This window comes from Passer domesticus, chromosome 1 (genome assembly GCF_036417665.1).
Source record: "Passer domesticus isolate bPasDom1 chromosome 1, bPasDom1.hap1, whole genome shotgun sequence".
Taxonomy (NCBI): domain Eukaryota; kingdom Metazoa; phylum Chordata; class Aves; order Passeriformes; family Passeridae; genus Passer; species Passer domesticus.
In genome coordinates, this window is record NC_087474.1 from 103,734,002 (window position 1) to 103,751,380 (window position 17,379).

At 35.8% G+C, this 17,379-nt stretch overlaps 1 long non-coding RNA gene across 1 annotated transcript in view; it reads left to right on the top strand.

Annotated features, from left to right (window-relative positions):
* The first annotated feature begins 6,353 nt into the window (after nucleotides 1–6,353).
* Nucleotides 6,354–17,379, top strand: part of LOC135307771 (uncharacterized) — a 47,775-nt gene continuing 36,749 nt past the window's right edge. Inside the window, exons 1-5 of the long non-coding RNA XR_010368422.1 lie at nucleotides 6,354–6,608; nucleotides 7,765–7,822; nucleotides 10,461–10,541; nucleotides 14,942–15,062; nucleotides 15,194–15,326. This is a non-coding gene — a long non-coding RNA (uncharacterized LOC135307771). The remainder of the gene's footprint in view (nucleotides 6,609–7,764; nucleotides 7,823–10,460; nucleotides 10,542–14,941; nucleotides 15,063–15,193; nucleotides 15,327–17,379) is intronic.

Here is a 17,379-nt window from a genome sequence, read left to right on the forward strand (position 1 = left end):
CCTGAAACCCTCAGCACCTTGCAGAATTAAGACAAAGTGAGGCAGCACAGCAATCCCAGGAAGATAATTCACATAGAGTGCTATCACTTTGTAGAATCACTCCTGTTTCCTGATCCACTCCCTGCCAAACAGCTCCTCTCAATCTTACCATAGGCACATGGCATCATCTGTTTAGCTGTCACTCTATAACAGCAATAAAAAAAGAACTGTTGCCTTTCCAAAACTGAAGAAAAGGACTGACCTGTAGCAGTTCTTATGTAATTTCAAGATCTCTTTCTTAAAAAGCAACAATAAGTAATTTTTCACTCCCATGTACTATGTAGCCTTCCTATGTACTATATACTATTGTCATGAAATAGAAGCTTTTTTTCTACACATATTAGGAATATTTAGAACATCGCAAAAAAGTTGTAGCGGTTCTAATAATTTCCAAAGACAAATGTAACGATAACTAACTCATACTGTACCATCCCTTTCCCCAAGTTATGGAGCTGATACAAACCAATAAACAACTGCTGTTCCAAAGGAGTGTATTTGACAAAAAGATACCTCACATAAATTTCTAAAATTGGTACTTTAATCATAAAAGGTCTTGCAACCTTTATTCTCAAGATGCTTAAATTAGATCGATTTAGAACAGACTCACTATAAATCTAGCAAATTATTGTCTCTGAAATAGGTTTAGGAGACAGCTCGGTTTTATAGTAAGGAGAATTAAGCTCATTTTAGTGGGTTTTGTAGGTGCAGTAAGTATAAAAATCTATAATGGGATCTAATGAAAAAAGTTAAGTTTTATCATGGCAAAACATTAAGTAAATGACTAAATACTTGATGATTAAATTCTGAGAAGCTGGTTAGGAGATAATCTGAAGGTATTTTAATGCAAAATAATATGTTGAACCTTTTCAAGACAGAGCTCAATAGGAAAATATGGGTAGAACTGAATTTCTCAGAAGGAATTCAACCTCAGTGGAAGTTAGAACTTAAAATGAGAAGTTTGCTCCTGATGCATCTCAGCTTTTGGAACCTAATCTCTTTCATTGACTTTGGGATATTGCAGCAATTGAAGAACAATTCTTATTGTTTTAGTTAGAAAAGAAAATATTATATTTTCATTTTATGTTCCTCACTTAGTGTTAGGTGGTGAATTATCACATCCCAAAATGTTAATAGATGACATTAAAAACGCTTGACAATAGAAATTAGCTCTTCTAAGTCTAGTGAAGGATAGTGTACAGTACTAGAAGTTTGCTTTTAGCACATACAATTCTTAATGTTGATCTCTCTTCTGCTATTTTAAATCCTTTTCATCAGGAACATAAGTGATCCCTTGAGAGCTATTGCCAGCTGCTTTTCTGCTATGCTGATTAGGTGATGATGATCAATGAAAAAGAAAAGGAACAATTTCTTTAAAAATATTATTTCAAGCAATAATATTTTTGTACTGACCTGTTGACTGCTAATACTGAGATCTCTTTTTCATAAGCATTAAGTTCTGTTGTTTCTATTATTGTTCCACAGCAACTATACCCATCAATGCCTTTTTGATGTGTCACAGAATCATAGAAAGAGTTGGAAGGGCCCTTAAATGTCATCTAATTCCAGCCTTGCTACCTTTGGCAGGGACACCTTCCACCAGACCAGGCTGTCAAAAGCCCAGCACAGACTAACCTTGAACACTTCCACAGATGGGTCATCCACCATTTCTCTGGGTCTCCATAGCTCCCACCACCATTGCAGTAAAGAATTTCTTCTTTACTGGATTGCTTGTGTCCTGCTTGTTGTCCTTCCAATAAATGGTGAGGTGGCTGAAGACCCTCATGAAGACCAGGGATTGTGAGTGTGAGGCTGTTCCTATCTGCTACTGCAACATCACCTGCTCAGTACCCATGTGCAGTCACGCTGTAGCAGTACCCCCACTCTTTCCTGTCCTTCCTTAAATCCCCACCCAAAAGCTCTTTGTTGGATTCTCTTCCTATCTTACTAATAACCAGGGATTTAAAAAAAAAAAAAAAAAGTTATTTCTTTTTAAGATATAAAAATAGGGAAAATCTAAGGACAGTTCTGAATTCTATATAAGAACGTATTCCAGACAGTAGAATCCCAATCCTTGAAGTCTTTTCCATTGCTACCTGAGTACCTAACATGGACTAAATCTTTGATTATCAAATAATTTATTGTTAATAGATTCTTATGGCTTTTTTGGTTTGGCTTATAAATAACCAAGTGAAAAAAATGTAGGGCAACACTGCTTTTGTTTGCCTAAGTATCAAGTACCTGAATTAGAACAAGAGTCCAAAGAATTAGTAATTGTGGAAAGGGGATACCATCACCACAAATCATCAAAAATTTGTTATATGCACTTTAATGCTACAAATACTCTTTTGAAATATGCGGTTTTTAGGGGTTCTTTTTTTGTGATAAGCATCATATAGGCAATGCACATTCTCTATAAATGGGGCTTATAGAGGTGCATTATTTTCAGAGTGAAGCATGACAAACAATAAAAAAAGCACTTCAAATTCTCTTAATATGGAGAACTTTCTTGTATGCATGTTTTTGCTCTACTTGTTTGTCACCAGCTCAGTTAGAGACATTTTGGTGCCTATCTTCTCTTCCAACAAGTAATTAATGATATATCTGGAGAGTCATTGCCCTGAGGATTCTTTCTTCTTCAGATCTAGTGATTGATCAGAGCTAGTGTCATACTTAAGAGACCTAGTCCTTGGGTCATATTTTCCTCTTGTAAGTTTTGCTGCTATTTCAATTAAGCATGTGGTCCTTGGAGGAAAAGAGAGATCTTCAGGCTAGAGCCTGGAATGAACAGAACAAACTATTCTCAATGTGTTTAAATATTGTTACATGAGTGTATTGTGGCATGTTCTGATGTTTCTACATTATCAAAACATTCTCAGGAGACTCTGTCATTGCCTGTAATTGACACTTAAGCAGAGATGGAAATATTCAATAATCTCTGAAGGAATTATAACTTTATCTTTTCAAAAATATCTTTACTTTCAATTGGTCTGAACATATGGACTTCTCTCGATGATGATAAACAATGCCATGCAGCCTCTTCCAAGAGCCAAGTTACAAGTGCCTTGAGTACGCACAAATCAAAAAAGTATTCTGGCCTCCCCGGGTTCACAGACTCTCTTTTGTCCCTTCAGGAGTGGCAGTGCCATGAAAGAAATATGCAGAGAGGAAATCTGCTGTGTGGGTTAAAGGGTAATAAGCATTCTGACTTTGACTTCTTAAACTATTCTTCTGTGGTGTATTGAAGTGCTTTTTCAGCTATGAAGGAAGAGGCTTTAGAAATTACTGAGTGTTGATGTTCTTATATAGTTCCTTAACTCCTAGTAGGCTGGGTGTCAGACGAAGAAGTGTAAAAGCACACTGTGGAATATTTAAAGTACAAGGTTGGAACAATGACAGGCTTTTTGCATTTTCATTACCTTGATTTCATGACAGTGTACAAGTGTCTTGTGTATACAGCAACATTAATTTTATTTCCTTCCTTTTCTTTCTTTTTCTGTGGGAATGAACTCATTCTTTGTCACAGGTGACTGCATTTAGATGTTGTGGGAGGAAAGCAATGAAACCTTGTTGCAGAGCAATTAAATTCAGGAAACATGTAGTCCAAAGGCTGTCCTACTGTAGTCTACTCTGTGACATACACATTATTAGCATTTTTGCCACTGGTTACATATTGCGGAAATTTTAATTGTAGATTCTCCTCCTGTGAGTGATTTTTGCTGAGCAGACTGACAAAATTAAAAACAAATGTAGTATTGAAAATAATACAGTAATCAGCCAGCTGAAATCAGGAACTTTGATATATGTCCAAATAATGCTATGTGTCGAGTCTCAATATTTTATTTTTACACAAGAAGTGGTAGACTTGTTAAGAATTATGATAATTACTTGTGCAACCTTAGTACAAAATTCAAGCCAAGTTTCTAAGATGCATGTAACTTAGTATCAGGGGGAATCATCTCTCTGCCTGAAGAGTGTTCACTTTTAAGGTTGTACCAAATAATTAAATACCTAATTTATTCCTAATTGCAGAGTATTTTCTATTAATGGTGTATTCTTTTCAAGGAAAAAAACCCCATATTTTGATGTGTTTTTAAAATTTTTTAGCCTTAGACGCACTAAAAAGTATATTTTCTTCCACTGAATTAGACAAATAACAAATAAAACAATCAGTTATTACAATGGATATGCAATTCTGTTGGGTTCCTGATTTTATATAAACATGAGCTATGGTGATCCAGAAGCAGTGTGACTGATGGTAAAAATGGTTAGAGACTGTACAGTATAGGGGGTATTACTGCTGATGATCATCAAGGACAGAAACAGGTGGCCAAAATGGAGCTTGTTATGGTCAAGCATAGCTTGTCTGAAATAGTGCTATTTTATTCAAGTCTGTGTTTTAAAGAGCGTGGGACACAAGTAGTGGATATCACCTGGATGTTTTCCAAAGTGTAAGGACCTTTTCTGTTTACAATTGATTCACACCCTTTGCAACATGACTGAGAAGAGAATTAGCTGAGAGAGTAAAGGGAAGTTTGCCTCATAGTCCCCCACTCCTCTGTTAGACAGTACCAATACGTTTAAGCTTGTGTCCATCTTCTGGGGCAAGCTGCATTGGGAGCAGCACAAGAAAGACACAGACAAATTTGGCAGACCCAGCGGTGCAGCATGTTTGGAAATATGACTGATATGAAAAGGTAATGTTCAGCTCTTGCTATTGTATTGGGTCCAAAGGGATCTTCATTGTTCTTTGCTTCATAAAAATGGATCAAGTCCTAGCCCTTTAATGGATAGCAAAACTCTTTTTCAATGTAGGTTATCAGGAGATGGCTGTCTTCTTCTATGTGGTTTTGAAAATTTTAAGATTCAGAGTTGAAAAGTGTAGAATAGTTCCAGTTGGAAGGGACCTACAATATCATCTACTCCATCTGGCTGACTACTTCAGGGCTGACCAAAAGCTAAATTATATTAAGGATATTGTCTAAATGCTTCTCCAACATTAACAGGCTTGAGGTATTGATCACTTTTCTAGGAAGCCTGCTCCACTCTTTGATCACACTCTCAGTGAAGAAATGTTTCATAATGTCAAGTCTGAACCTCCCCTGACGTTGTTTTGAACCCTTCCCATATGTCTTTCCCTGGATCCCAGGGAAAGTACTTAGGACTCTCCTGTCCACTTCCCCTCCTCAGTAAGCTGTAGGGAGAACAGCCTCTCACCCTCCTTTTCTCCAAATCAGTAATGCCAGTGTCTTCAGCTGCTTGGTCATTGCTTCCAGCTCTTTCATCAGCTTTGTTGCTCTCTTCTGCATGAGGTCAGGTACCTTGACACCCTGTTTTAATTGTGAGCCCCAGAACTGTATACAACAATCAAAGAGAGGCTGGACCAATATTAAGGAGAATATTTCAAAACAAATTTCTGACTGAGGATAAACCATCTGGCTTTCAACAGGAAAACCATTCCAATCATATACATAATTTTTTCTGTATCATGCTAGACCTTCCTTGGGTTTTAATACTTGTCCTGTTACTTTTATGTTCTGTCAGAGAAGAATATCGTTCTTCTTATATCTGTTTGCATTTTGTGTGACTATCACCTTGGTTCATTGAAGTACTAAAGGTATTGTGGATCAAAATATGGTTGATATGAGGCTACATACATACGCCTTCTAATTCAAGTGGAGTGGCATGGTTCATTTTTTGACATTACATAAAATGTTAAAAAAAAAATGGCTATTGGTATCTATTTATGTATTATATTAGTATTATATTTTATGTGACACTCACAAAACTGTAGCTGTTTCTGTATTCCTGAGACTAATACAACCCCCTAGCCTTGATAGAGACATAAGACACAGAGAAAACCTCCAATCCAGAAAATATTAAAATACAATTGGAATAGCTCCTGTCATCTGTATTCAGATGTCAAAAAAATTAGGCAACATAAGGCAAAATTAAAGGTAATAGAAATGGGATATTATGCTTAAGAGAAAAGTAAGAATAAATAGTTTAACATTTGATAAAGGAATACTTCTAAACTTTTGTGTACTCTCTAAACTATCTGTAAGTAACCAAATACAAGCCCTACTTGAGAACTGAAGACCTAGACCTGTTATTTGTTTATTAGATCCACTCAGGAAGTCTTTGCCATCACCTTTTCACTTCAGGTGCTTAAAAGATAAATGTGTCTTGGAAAGTTGAGAAGCTATTGTATGTTTTAGATTAAGCTAATACTGTAAATAAACCATTCCTCTCTTGAAAGAGTACCCAGTGGTACATTAACATTTTTCATGAGAATTTTTTTGAAACAGGTCACTTTTTGGATTGCCTTCAATAAATACTGAAGAGTTCATCTTAAAAGACTGTGATCTGAGTTCACCCTTGATGAAACTGAGTTGGCTTTAGAGGAGTTGCACCAGGGAACAATCTGTTCCAGAATGTGTTTTTACCTGAACTGTGTCATAGGGTGATGTAATGCTATGGCTGCAGAGGACAACCACTGCATGGAGAACAGGAATAAAACTTGTTATTAAACAGAAGTTAATATTTCGGGGGAAGGATTATCAAAGCTGCAGGTATATGAGCAGTGAGTAATTCTATCACATGATTTGGAAATCACACATTGGATGACACTTTGTGAAGTCCTAAATCTTAAGAAAAATGTACATTAAGAAATGTTGTTCTAAAAAGCTTACATGTGTATTTGAGCAGAATCTTTGCTTATTATAAGAACCTCTGACTGAATTTCAAGTTTGCATATAGCAAGTCAGTGATGTGTCTGGCTATCTTGTATTATGTCCATACTTGAGATTAAGGGACAACTTAGGTATCAGGCTGTGACCTATGGAAAATAAGTACTCTTTGTACAAGAATTGTGTTACCCCAGATCAATTACTCAGATTAAGCCTGGCTTGGTAGCTCAAACAAGCACATTTCAAGTAGAACAATGCTGAAGAAAAGATCACACATCTTTGCTAAGGTGTGATATTTTGATTATACAATGTCAGATGGTTTCTTCACCCTTGATTAAAATGTTTGGGGAAAAAAATTGACAACAAAATTGGAAACCATGGATAACTAGCTATCTACCTAAAAACCATTGAATATTTTGATTAAAGCTTTGAGGTACTTTTAAATGTTGTTCCTTTAATTTAATTCTCTGCTATTCATCATGTCCATCCTCCTGCTCTGTTCCTTATGCCCCCCTTCTCCTCCCTTGTGTATTATGTCTGATTTTCCTTTGGAAAATATAAAGAAATATTGAAACAACAGGAGAAGCTGTTGTAACATTTCAATCTTTGTTAAAAACAAGTTACTGGAAATGTCAACAGAAACCTGATTCTCATGAGCTACTCAGCTCATTATAGGCTGGAAGGGATATTAGGCCCTTCAGATATTTCTCTGAATTAAACCTTGAAACCTTTTGAGATTGACTGCTTATTACTTATCCTGAGTTTGGATACAGCAAACTATTAAGCAAAAAACCTTGAATTATGTGTAACTGAGGGAGAAAGGAGGGCTTGTCAGTCTCTTGAGATAGCTCAAGACTGAGATGCTAGGGCAGGCAAAGTGCCTCAAACTTCTGCAAGGCACTTCTGCAAGGTTAGAGACTATCAGGAATTTGATCCTACTCTTTGGCTTCTTTAGCCCTTCAAATGAACCCTTTAAATATTTTATTTTCCTAATAGTTATGCTCTGTCCCTAATGCTCTGTTTGTTGCTGGGATTCCAGGGGAGTGAGGTTGGATTAAGAAAGCTCATCCCCATACAGAAATGTGTACGCATCCAATGTAAGTACTTCCAGTGATCTCTTTCACTGATGGATGAAAAATTTCATCTTTCCTCCTTTTTTCTGCAGGAAAAAGAACACACTCTGTGTATCCCTATACCTGAAAGGGTGTGTGTGTGTGTATGTATATAATATACACATATATGTGGGTGTGTGTATATATATACCTACACATATCTATATACACCTGCACATCAGGTATGAGGAATTCTGAGCAAATTTTGCAGGAAAGGCCAGCCTCCATGTAAAGGCTTTTAAGAGTCTGTCTTCTCTTGATTATGCTCTTGGAGCAGAGGGAAGATACCGACCACATGCCACATAGCATTGCTTCCCGCCTGATATTGCAACCTTGTTTGCTACAAGAATGTTACTAACACTTCATTAAGGTTTCCCTTGCCTTTTGCTCTCTTCAGTCTCTCTTCCCACTGCCAGTGTCTGTCACTGTGTGCTCTGTGTGGCACAGGGAGGTGGGCTTCCACTGTTAAAGGGGATGAAATGGAGGAGGCAGTGGAGGCAGCTATTGCTGTCAAGTCACTGCTGTGCCATGGGCTGGTGGTCCAGGCTGTGGTGACAGCCCCTCTCTCCTGGGCTGGATTCTCAGGCAGTGTCCTCTAGGGAGCTGGCAGCCAGGAGCATCCTGTGGGCTTTGGTCCAGCTCCTGTGTCGCCAGCTGGCCAGCACTGTGCCAGTCTAGCAAACGAGTCGGTGCCAACAATGGGGGAATTCAGTCTCTGGAGCTACAGCTGTGGCGCTTTGCAGGAATCAGTTGCATTAAGATGTCAGACTGCGACTCTGTGTGTGAGTTCTTGTATTTTCCTAATGTAATGAAGGCTGAGACATCATTTTGGATAGCATTTGGGGGCCATTCTGAATCAGACAGGGTTGCTTTATTGAAAAGCTTTCCTTGCCTGATGTACAAAACTCCAGCTATGAATAAAACTGCCTGGCTATTTAGTATTTGTGTGTTGATGGTGATGAGCATCTTGGGACTGCTTTAAGCAATGGTTTTCAGATTAGCTAGGTCTAAATGCACTTTATCAAATGCATCTATAATGTATTTTCCATATTGTTCATCCACAGATTGTGAATTGTTCATTTTTGAAGCAATTATTTCAATATTCTTTTTTATGTATTATACCTCTTCACAGAAGTAAAATGCAATGCTATAATTCCTTAGATTTTCTTCAATAACACTTTGTTACACAGTTCTGGTCTGTTAGTATTATATATTATTACTAACTAAAGAAGTCTAAAACAAGTTTTAGACCAAACCAAAAAAAATATTCTTAATAGACTAATATAAAATTTCCAGACCTGCCAAGGCAAGTTGTGTAATTAATATATGCTTTTCACAAGTTCACAATTTTTTTAAAATAGATTTTCAGGCATGTGATTTTGACTTTATGGTTTCTAATAACATCTGTAAGCAGTTGAGTGGGGGTAGTGTTTCACTCTGAATGATGGGTTTTATACATTTTTGTCTTCTCACCAAAGAGAAAAATAACTCACTCAATTATTCATGTCATGCTTTAAGTGATACAAAATAAATCTGTCCTTGACTTTTTCTCTTTTGAAAGTATAGTTCCATTTTCTTTTTTGCTGAAGTTTATACTAGATTGACAGGAAAAGAGGCCTGTTCCAGGGCAAAAAGTAGCAATATAGCTTTCACCTTTCTGATAGAGCAGGGAAAAAAGAAAATATATTTTCTATTTTGCCACAGTGCACTTGACCCAAATACTTCCAGCCAAACTGACAGAAAAGGCTGTTTTACAGTCTAATAGATATATTAGGGTCATAGGTAGTCTATATTTATTATGTGAGTATTTTTGCTGGATAGGGCACTTTGCATTACTGTGAGAAAGACAATAATAGTCAGGAAGCGGAACAAAAAGGTTAACTCAAATTCATTCCAAAAATAGTAGAAAACCTTGTTTCCAGTTCCAGTGTGCGTTCAAAATAACCCATTAGGTCTGCTTGAAGACCACATATGGCCATAGCATCTTTTTGTTGTCTCTTTTTGGTGCAACTGTCAATGAAACTTCAACCCAATTTCACTGACTGAGGAAACATAATTTTAACAGACTGTAATAATTTGATCTGTCATGAAAAGTAAATATGTTTTGATTCTTATACGTTATTCTTGTTTTTGCGGGAGCTTTAATTCTGTTTTAGCTACTCATTAGGCCGAGACACTCAGAGTTCAAGTGAGTTACCTGGATTTTGATTCAGAGTCTGGTGCATTTTGCCTCTCGGCCCCTGAAGGCTCATCTCACCTGTCATCCCTAGGCAAGAGACACAGTAGCAACACAAATTCTAATCCGCGTGCTTAGTATGAAATTTTGTATTTGATTATCAGTCGAAAAGAAATAAAATAGACACTAGTTTTGATAAATGTTTTATAGAGGAGTGGACTTAAAAGTGTAAAAATTTGCAGTCTGATGGTAAAATTTGTTTATTTTATACTAGAAATTTGAACATGCGTTTTAAGGATTTTTGATTGTTTAATTTTTTACCTTATTACCAGGCATTTGGAAAGAGAGAGTCAAATCAGAAGATGCTCCAAAAGAACTTTTTATTGAGAAAGATGAAGCTGCATTAAAGACAGGCATGATCAGGCTAATATTCTCCATTTCTTCTAGAGCTTTAGCAACATGGTACTCTGCTGCTATGGATGAAGCAGGGCTGGATCCCGTTTCACCTGGAGGAGAATGTGTATGAAGGTGAGGTGTGCCTCAGTGCAAACACACTCCTGGACATAGCCTAAAGCTTAGCTCAAAAGGTTCAAAATCGTTTCTGGTCTTTCTGTGTGTGAGAGGAACTTGCCCCAGCTGTAGTCCAGGGTTCAGAGGGGAGTAGTCAGAGAGGACAAAAGAGTAGCTGTATTAAAAAATACATTTTGTCTACTTTGTTAATATTTTCAATGTTTTGGGTCAATATTGATGTAAGAATTATATATTTCTTAAGGAGGGGGAACTATAAATAGATTTAAAGATTTTATACAATTTAGAGGAAGGTTTTAAAAACTATAGCTTTGAAACAATCTTTCATTAAATTTGTAATATTTTCTGGTAAAGATTTGAGCATGTAGGACTGATATAAAAGAATCTAAGACTAAAATCAACAGGTTTTTTTTTGAGATTAATTAAATTTTTCTTATCTCTTATAATATTTTGACAGTTTGGATGAAAGCCTATGGAAAATATATACTGGGAATGATTTTCGGAGGAAATTGCTCAACACAACTAAAAACAAATTTGCAGTTAATAGTAATGAATAGCTTTCTTTTATACTTGTGTTGGATTTTTTTTTGTTTTTTTAACATGAACTTACTGGTAGTTATACAAACACCTTTGTGTAATAACTTCACGGAGAAATAATGACAAAACTAAATAAGGTATTGCAAGGAGGGAGACTATACAACAGATTTCCTCAGTCAGTGATGAAATATTCTGGGGTTTGTTCCTTCAGTTTTTAAGCAAGTAAAATATGATAAATATACTACATATCAGAGTTCATGTAGAAGTAGTCCTGATGTCCTTCTTGACAAAGTATTGTACTTTGTGTTGCTTTTAAAGAAGGAATGAGGAGAAAAAATGGGATAGGGTTACTTCCCACGTTTGTGATCAAAATGTCAAAGCGAATAACAAAAGAGAAGTGTTTTCTAGATTAGTGTTTTTGCTCTATACAGGCTAATAATATGCACTGTATTTTAATGAGTTCTCTTAAATTGTGAAGGCAGAGAATACCTGTCTTTTGAAGACCTAATTAAGCAAAGATGTAAAATAGATACATGTATAATAAAATATGCAACTCAATAATAACTCAGTCTGATGACATTCTGCATCATTGTTTATGAAAGTTTGTCACTACAATTTCTAAGGTGAGACTGAAACACATAAAAAACCACATTTCCCATGTTCTGCTTTCTTCAGACCAATATAGAATAAATTGAGGCATGCAAAAGAACTGCTCCTATTTAAAAAAGGAAGAGGTCGTAAAAGAGGTCTTATAAAAGAAGAACCTCAGTAAAGCATGATCATAAACCACCAGATTTGTCTGCAGTAAAGAATATATTGTCCAATCAGGGATTTTCCAGGCAGTACTCTTCTGGTGGTGATAAATAATACAAGCTAAGATATTCATCTGAATATATAGTTTCTACTTTATTTAGTATATTAGTATTAGGCATTGAGGTATTTTTTTGTATGTGTTTGGTTTTCTTGCTTTCACCATAACTTTTAGGAATAGAGAGAAGCTCACTTACTGATTTCTGTGGAAATTTCTTTTCCTGTGGAAATTTTTTTCTTTACTGGGTACAGGCACATGGATACATTTTTTTGCTTTTCCTGTTTGACTGACAACAAGGATGATCTGAATTGAATTCATATTAAGAGTCACCTAGGAAATATAGAAAAGGAGTTTCCATATACTGTCACTGTTTCAATTTTTCAGGAGATAAGCAAGAACCTTTTTGAGCTGTCAGCTATTAAAGTGAGTTAAGTGGCTATTTTCTATTAAAATCACATACAGTATTTTAAGCAGTTATAAGATTTAGGATTAGTCCTAGGGCAATACTATAGAGATGCAATATCCCATTCTAAAATCCATTATTTTCATTTACTAAGGCACCAGTTTAGAGTACACAAACATGTATTTGCAAGACTTATTACCCACTGAAATAAAATTGTTATTGTAATACCATAAAGATGACTTTTTACACCTTTTTAAACTCTCAGTTAATATGTAATGCATGCTCCTCACATCTGTTTTGAGATACTTTTCAATTTAAAGATGAAGTTATATTTTAAAGCTATTTAAACTTACCATAAATTTACCTCAGTACAAATATCTTTGAATACAAGGTGCATACGTATAATGGCTGATCTGGGTGAAGAACATTTTGGTGACGTATTTCAGTAACTTTTTCTGCACAGAAAGCAACACAAAACACATTGAGAAATTTGCCTGTGCTTGGCACTTTCCCAGAATCTTCTTATCCTCCTGCAATTCTCTTGAGCTTTAGTTCAGACATTAAATAAATTTTGTACAATAAGGTAATGATCACTCTTATTGCACTGTGTAAACTTACTTCTGAGTTGTTATTATAAATCACAGGTTAGAATATAAATTACGTGTATTACATCACACACTATAATAATATAACATTTACAGGCTAGAAATACAATACTAATTTCAGTATTTTTTTTCTCCTTTTAATATTTCTCTTTTAGGGACATTTGAGTAAGTACAAAACAGGTATAATAAACAGTATATACACTCTTTATTATATACCCAAATAGTTCCATAACTGATATGGTACTAAACTTTCACTTGTCTTTCACTAAGCTGGCTTCTCAAAATTTTCCTCACCTTTACCACTTAATTTCCTTCTGTGTCTTATACTGCCTTTCTGCAATATTATTCATTACATTAAACTGATGGTTCTGGTGAAAACTGATTTTACAATTATGATGCCTGACTGACACACATTAAGAACACAGATTTTTGTAAATTAGAATTGCTTGAATTACTGACAAAATATTACTTTCTACTGACTGATGAAGTGAAAGACACTGAAATTCAATATCACTATTTCCAAGGAAGAAGACTGGTGACATTTAGACCTTTGAAACTATGTTAATGGCAAAGTGAAATTATTCTTCAAACTGTGAGTGAGAAATAAATGTGGAATAGCAACAATTTCTTGCTGTTATATTTCTCATAGCTGTTTTCAGTGAGAATATGCACACAGGATACACGGACTAATGTCACAGTGAACATTTGAGATTGAGAAATCTATACCCTGAATGAGCTGTGTTGGGTTGATCCTGGCTTGGCAGATACCCACCCAGCCTCTCTCTCATTCCCCCTCCTCAGTCACACAGAGGAAGAAAATAAGATGGAAAAGATTGTGGGTTGAGATTAAGACTCAAGCCACAAGATTGGGTAAGATCCCTTACCAGTTGCCATCATGGGAAAACCAGTCTTGATTTGGGTAAAATTTTCCCCTTCTTCAGGATGGAATCCTTCCTAGGGTGTTCAGTTCTTCACTAACTCTTCCTGTGTGGGTCTTTCCCACAGGCTGCTGTCCTTTGGAATAGATCCATGTAGTCACACATTGGGGGGGGGGCGTAATTTCTGCTCCTGAACCTGAAGCAACTCCTTCTACTTCTTCACTGACCTTGGTATCTGCAGAGTTATTTCTCACATGTTTTTCCCCACTCCTGTCTCCCACACCTCCCGTGCCTTTTTCAAAATATGGTTTCCCAGAGGTACCCCCACCTCACCTGTACCCAGTTCATTCTACTCCTCATCTCTTAGAAAAACACATTTATGAATAATCAACAATATTTAAATCCGTTACATACTTTTCATGAATTTTGTTTGCAGCAACAACACCAAAATCAAAATGAAGTCATCACAACAGCAGCAAACACAGACAGTATAAATACACTCCCAGCCTCCTGGATTTGAGTGGTGTGGAGCTGGAGGGAGATCCCTGATAGTGTGTGAGCTGTGCTCTACAATGGGTAAAATTCTGGTGTAGCATCAGCACTTCTGCAACCAGAAATGAAAAGCATAGCACTGTACAAGCTGCCGTGAAGAATCATTCTTGTATCAGCAGAGAGATAAATTTGTGAATTCATGGTGTACCTTGCTTTCTGGTCTCTGATTTGAGCTAAGAACTAAATAAATACTGTTGGAAAGGCTATTAAAAGAGTAATAAATGGGGCCATGTGAATGCACTGACAGGAAAAGCCATTCCATCTGTACTCTTTGATGTACTTTATGAAGCTGATAACAAAGTCAAATTTTATTTTCCCTGTAGTATTCTTGCTGCCTTTTTAGTGTGTTAATGACTTCTGTTTGAGCATAATGGCAAGCTCTTTGGGGGTTGTGAATTTAAAGTATGGGCATGCTATAATATTTTAATGGTGTCATATCAACAAATATCAAGCATTTTTCTACCAAAAGCAAAATGCTGATAGCTATAAATTAGTCCCCAGCTGGTGTTCAGAGGGCCTTATTTGCTTCTTAGGCCAAGTGAGAGACAATTGATATGAGTGATGTTTAGGTTTTATTCAGTGTTTGTACATGACTCTTATTTCTTCACTTTGAGATCATTTGCCAGACAGAATACAGCAGAGCTCCTGACGGCAGTTCGGTGATGCTTCAAAGAGTATTTTAACTGGTTCTTGTTGAGAACTCTTCATTGTCCATGAATTAGCAACACTTTTGAGGTATTCATCAGAGAAATAAAAACATGATAGATGACTGTAAATTATCTGTAAACCAGTATTTCTAGTACAAAACCCCCTGAAATAATATTTTATCTTGAAATTTTTTAAACTGGGTTCTTTGCTTTCTGCAGCGTTCACCACCCCTTCATTTAAGAACTGGAAATCACCTCTCTCTCTTGGCCAGTTTCAGATATTTCCTTCAGAATTCAGTTTCTGGGAGTTTTATATTCTCTTGATGACTTTGGAGTCTCAAGGTTAAAGGAGGTAAGAAAGATTGCAGGTAGAATGAGTTACAAGTAGAGATTTTTTAAAAACTGCATAATTTAGGAAATCAGTGAAATCAGTAGGTGGCCAAACAGAAAGGATTGTAAGCACGGGTAGGTAAGCTGGATCATGCTGAGGTCAAAGCAAATACTAGACATTTCCAATTTTTTATTAGTAGAATCTTATTTGATTGGTAGCTTAGCTATGTAAAATAAAAAAAAAAAGTCTCTTATTTGAATAGAAAATCATAAATAGTAGTGGTTCTGCACAGAAAGGTAGTAAAATATATCTTCTGTATGCTGTAAAAAACCCTTAGAGATATCAGTATTTATTGCATAAACACTCTGGCAGAGCAAATAGTCAGGAGACTTTATAGCAATAAAGGTTTCAAAGACTGCAGATCACCTTCATTAAAAAAGTTTCTTGGAGCTCCTGCGTGGATTCCCTTTCTGAGAATTTTCCACTTCAGAGGGTGTGAGACCTTGCACTTGTTTTCCTGTTGTTCATGAAGTCTTCAACAAATACTATATTGGTATTTCTCCTCATGATTTAGGGTGATGGTAACTGCTAAGTGGGTCATTTCTTCCGTCCTTTATTATATTGTGTTGATATTTCTAATTGATCCAAGATTCCTGTTTCTTATCTAGAAGAAAAAAAAATCTTACAAATCAGATTAAAAACCAAATTAAAAAATCACATTTATTGATGTCAAATGTGAGAAGAAATATGCAAAACTGAATTTCTTTGATATTCACATTATTCATAATCATGAGAGTATATCTTCCCTGCAGCAGCTGGAACAGACCAATGGCATTGGGATTCAAAGTGTTTTCTTCAAATTTTGTATTTTTCTTTTCTCATATTAACAGTACTTGTAGTTCTTTGTGCTGGCTGAAAAACAAAAGCTGCAAGCCAGGTAAGCCTGCAGCTGTTATCATATTAGTTTTTAGACACTGGTGAAATGTGTTGTGAAGATGGAAAATTCAAATCCTGATTATTTCTGGTGTGAGAGAAATGTCATGAAATAATTTTATTAATATTTGTTACTGAGAAAACATAGCATATCGGATTTAGATTTCTAAGATCTATAGGGAAAGGATTTAAGGGTGTTGAGATTAGGTATAACATCCTGGCTGTACCATCAAGAACTGTGCAGGACGTTGAATTATAATCTAAATGATCCCCTTCGAGTAGTAGAAGACATAGAGAGATTTAAAAGAGTAAGAATATGGTGAGAGAAATAAAATTTACTAGTGGAGAGGCCCCCTGTCCTCTTAGAGAAATCTTTTCCTTTTGGCTGAAATCTCCTTTGTGGACTTATTTTCTACACAACTGCAATAGATTGGTGTATTAATAGACAAGAGGATTTAAAGGCTTAAGAGACATGAAAATATTTCCACAAATACTGATATCTGGTAAGCATGGAAGATTGGGGAAGAGCAGTAAAGCGATTAAGGATAGTGAGCTAGAAGAGGAAAAATTAATCTTGAGAGAAATGGGAGAAAACCTTTTATTGGTGTGAAAAATATTTATAAAACATTATTATTTGAAGCCTCATGCTACAGGAAATGAACATATTGAAGAATTCAGCTTTAAGTAACTTTCTAATAGTAAATCCCCAAAAATTTAAGTACCAAGAAACAAAAATTAAAATTATGCTATTTATCTAGGGGTATCATAGGAAATAAAATGCATGCATTTGAAACTTTTGCCTAAAAGTCCTTTGATATTATTTCTATTCCTTTGAGAAATTTTAAATATCCTGTCCAAACACCGTTGGTAGTCAAGGTCTATATGAGACTTAAAAGGGGTCCCATGCTTTTTTTGAATTGCTGAGATTGTACAGGTCAAATGAAGATATTTTAAAACTTGCAAGTTTTATTTCTCTAGATGCACACAGCTAAGGTTTTTACTTTGGAGGATTAAGAAGCTTGGCTTAAAACTGGTATTTTTTATTTTAAATACATTGTCTTGTATATTAAGTCAGCTAAAACATGAATTGTCGTTACTGTGATTGAACTTAGACTGGTCGGTAAATGAGGTTTTCCTAAAG